This window comes from Protobothrops mucrosquamatus, unplaced genomic scaffold, assembly GCF_001527695.2.
Source record: "Protobothrops mucrosquamatus isolate PMUCROS unplaced genomic scaffold, P.Mucros_1.0 scaffold108, whole genome shotgun sequence".
Lineage (NCBI taxonomy): Eukaryota > Metazoa > Chordata > Lepidosauria > Squamata > Viperidae > Protobothrops > Protobothrops mucrosquamatus.
This window is the reverse complement of record NW_015386480.1, coordinates 1,846,099-1,850,685: the sequence shown is the minus strand read 5'-3', so window position 1 is coordinate 1,850,685 and position 4,587 is coordinate 1,846,099.

Below are 4,587 nucleotides of genomic sequence, written 5' to 3'. Positions count from 1 at the left end.
ACCGTGGTCCCGTCTCCACGTTGACTTTGCCGGCCCCGTGGAGGGCCGATCTTATTTAATAACGGTGGATGCCTACTCGAAGTGGTTGGAGGTGATCCCCATGCCGTCCACCACAACGAGTGCTACCATCAAGGCCCTGGATGGACTGTTTGCGACCCACGGATTACCAGACGTCCTGGTGTCCGATAACGGGCCGCAATTAACCGCGAAGGACATGGAAGAGTTCCTAGCGAACTTGGGCATCCGTCACACGCTGATCGCGCCCTACAGCCCTCAGAGCAACGGATGGGCGGAACGGATGGTGAGGCTCACCAAGGAAGCGCTCACCAGAATGGGGGCCAGCGCACGGCGAGAAACGCTCGAACAGTTCCTCCTGGCGCAGCACAACACATCCTGCGCCGCCACCGGCCGGAGCCCAGCGGAGATGTTGATGGGTCGCCGACTGAGGTCACCCCTGGATCGCCTCCATCCCAGCTACTAAACGGACACGCCACCGGAATCCAGAAAGGTAACTCGGGGTTTTACGGAGGGGGATTTAGTGTATGCCCTTAATCACGTGGGGGAGCCGAAGTGGGTGAAAGCGACCATCATCTCTATCGCCAGGCCCAGATCCTACGAAGTTCGCGTGGAGGACAACCGGGTTTGGCGGCGCCACCTTGATCAACTGAGGGGCCGAATCGGGGTCGCTGGGTTACGCCAAGAAAGCGTGGCCGACAACACGGGCGGGGCCAGAGACAACGGCGGGGACGAGTATTGGCCATTGGTTCCACCTGTCAGTCAACCACCTCGAGAAGCGAGACCCATTGCAGCGGCCCAAGGACAACCCCGCAGAGGGAAGAGTACCGAGGCAAGAGCTGAACCGAGTCACACAGTTCCCCGCTGATCAACGCGAGGGCATCGGCCTCCCACATATCTGAAGGACTATGTAACCACTATTCATCAAGGACGATAGCAAGAACTTTGAGGGGAGGGGTGTTGTGTTCTTTTGTATTCCCTCCCTTAATCCCCTATGCGCATCCTGATCACCCATTAAGGGTGATTGCCCTTCTCCATCTGCATACAGTTTCATGCCCGTTGCTGGTTGGCTAACTCGCAACGGGGTCTTACCAGCCAATGGAATTGTGTGATTACGAGCCAGGGGAATCCCATAAAAGAGGGCTCCCCTGGCCCAGATGCCAGTCCGGATTTACTTTATGCCTTGCCAATAAACCGAGAGCTGACTGTCACTCGACTCGTATCTTACTGCTTGCGCGATCTAACACTTTCAGTGTACTATGAAGAATGGCAACTCCCACCCCTACCCCCCACACACATAGAGGAGGGTGAGGTCCTTTTCATTTGCATTTTTGATAATACTATTGTATAATTGTAAGACAACAGGGGGGAAAGGGTTGGATTTAGAGACTAACATTTGACTATGTTCAAATTAGAGTGACTACTAATCCTAGAGTCTGGAGACTGAAGAGGACAAAATGTGACTACAATTCAATTTGTTAAATTTCTTTAGTCTAGAACTGCCTCCTTTTTTGGAAGTAGCCTGACCTTGTTCTATTTATTCACATGGCACCCCAAAACTGGATGCTAGTTTAATTCCAAAACTCTGAAAACACTATTGCTTATCATCTTCATAAGACCACTTGCAGAAGGAGAAACAACTAGTAATCATCATATTTCTACCTTGCTCTGCAACGGATCAGCCCCACATAATCTGGAAACTTCCAGATGCGGAAAATGGCAGATCAACATGCCCCTTAAGAATAGAGTGCTGGGGAGCCATGGAAGAAACCACCCCCCAAAGTCTCAGCCTCAAACTGAGTTTGCTGAACCGTAAAGGATCTTGTCATTGCCCTGGACTCCACTTTCATGTTTAGAAGAAAAAAAATCTAACAATTACAGAGGTCTTCTAAGAAGCAGAGCACCCACGCCACCCTCTGCATGTTGGTTCATTCCTTGAGCAGGATTACAGTAAAAAATAAATCACTATGTGGACTTTAAAGGCGTCAAAAGCAAAGCCTGCCCAAGAATGTGAACTACAAAAGTTTAAAATGGATTAAGGGGACATTTGAATTTGGATTATTGTTAACTTTAAAGTACTTTGGAATTAATTACATAAATAATACAGCATGGAAAGTGCTTTTTAAAAGGGTGAAAAAATAGAAAGTGCTTTTTAAAAAGTGAAAAGTGCAACAAAGAAAAAAACAGTATATCATTTTAACTATAAACTGTTATAGTTCTGTGTATATACTTAACTAATGTAAATATTATTCAAGTATGTGTATATTAATTTCTAACACACTATAATTCCTTTTTAATCTGCTGTATTCTGTTCAAATCAGTTCCACATTTCCTTGTTCTTGTCCATGCAGAGTCTGGGCCACCAAGCCAACCTGCTCCTGGGAGGCCAGTGGAACCGGCTCTTCAGTCCAGTGAGCGGATGGGCCACACGTTGATCTTTCCAGGACTGCAAGTCTTTTGGCCATCATAAGTTGTTGAATTGTCAGATTCCACGTACCAGGTAGGTGGTTCAAGGGAATTTCCGCTTTTGCCTATAGCTATAGAGATGAAGTGGAAAGTTACTTCTTCATATATTTCTTCTTTTTTTAGCACCCTATTCTTTCTTTTTATTCCTTTATTTTGTAGTTTGCAGTGGTTTTTATCGGCATCAGTGTAATACTTATTAAAAATATTAAAAAAAAGAAGATGAGACTACTGTAGGTTCTATAACATCACTTTAATACTAAGCTAAAGATAAATAATTCAGTAGTAATTTTGCTCAGAGAAATATCCATTAAAATGTTGTCTAAGAGAAAAGAATATACTTTCCCGACTGACAAACTTAAACAGAAGAAGCTACCATTCTGCTGGGACAAAGGAATGATTTTAACTTTTAAACAGCAGAGATTCCAACTTAATTCAGCCCTAAAAGCAAGCTCTGATTGGATCGTGCTGGATGCAGACAGAATATTTTGGCCGGATTCCACCATCTGAGGATCTTTCAGCTGTGCATCAAAGAGGCCTCCGTCTGGAGTAGAAAATCTCCCTCCAGGACTCATCACAGTCACAAAGCTGTGGCTGCCTGGCTGCTCTGGGGCTTCTGGGCCTCCAAGAGTGCCAAGAAAGAACCAGGAACATCCGAGCTTCTGGCTGATTGGGCTACCTATAGAGTCAATGCCTCGGAGGCTGCCCACAAGGGCACGATTCTGTCGGAGCTCTGTCAACAGTATCACTTTCCCTTGGGGAATGGGGTCAATTCCATTCATTGCAAGTGGATAGAAAGTGCCCAAGTTCCCCCCGACACGCACACATTTTCCTGGGCAAGAAAGTAGCTTGGTTTCCTCGCCTTTGCAAGATTGGAATTTTGGCAGAAATGGAGAATCATAGAATCATAGAGCTGGAAGGGAACTCTATAAAGCAGGAGTCCTTATACCAACCTGGAGAAGTGGTTGTCCAATCTCTTCTTGAAAACCTCTTCTTGAATAATCTCTGAGAGGGTGGCTGTTCCATTGGTTAATCATTCTCAGTATCAGGGAATTTCTTTTTAATTCTAATTTTGATCTATTGTTAATGATCTTCCACCTGTTACGTCTTGTTCTGCCCTCTGATGCTTTGGAGAATAAATTGACCCCCTCTTCTCTAGGACAGCCCCTCGAATACTGGAAGACACCTATCACATGCTCCCTAATCCTTCTCTTTGACAAGCCAGATATACCTGGCTCCCTCCACAGTTCATCATACGGTCTAGCCTCCTGCACACCTTCTAGGGTCTCGGCATCTTATTTGTATCATGGTGATATTCTAAGTGTGGCCTCGCTTATTCCTCATTTTAGTCAACTTTTATTTATTTATTTTATTCATTATTTATCAGGCCACTAAAACCTGTGCTGAGCAAAAAGGTTTGAACTAGAATCTTTTTGATAACATCAGGTAGGGATGTCTGTGTGTGTGTATGTGCGTGTATGTATGTGTGTGTGGCTAGGGAAAACAATTATTCCATTTTGGGCTGGAGAACTACAATTCAGATGCTCAGCCATGAAGGTTTCCTTCCAAGAATGCTTGGTTGTCATGGTAACGGGGCCTGCTGCTCTGCCCGGAGGCACAAAGGCATAAGATGGCGTTGCTCCAGAGGCACTCATGAGCCGTGTGGAGGGGAAGCATTGTGGCTCGGGAGGCCACATTGCCAGTGATGAAACTGGCTGTCAAGAGGAGGAGGAAAACAAACTACTGAGACCTCAGGGCCACATAAGGATTTGCAAAAGTTCTTACTGAGGTGCAACATTTATGTGACAGAAGAGAGAAATAATTAAATAATTAAATAATTAAATTCTAAGCTGAGCTTCCGGTAATGGCGGACCTACCTGGGGCGGCTCCGTGACGGAGCGAGGTCCACAGCAGAAATGGGGGGCTTCCCGAGGGGCGAGGGCTTTGCCCCGACCCCAATTTGAAGACCTGAACTCGCCGGCAACCTGGGGGTTTACTGTGTGACTCCCCAGCCACTCAGCCACCCAGTCTCTGACGCCGAAAGGAGGACTCGGTCTGGCGAAGGGACGAAGGGCTTGGCGGAAGATCTGGCCTGGATTCAGCCCGGGA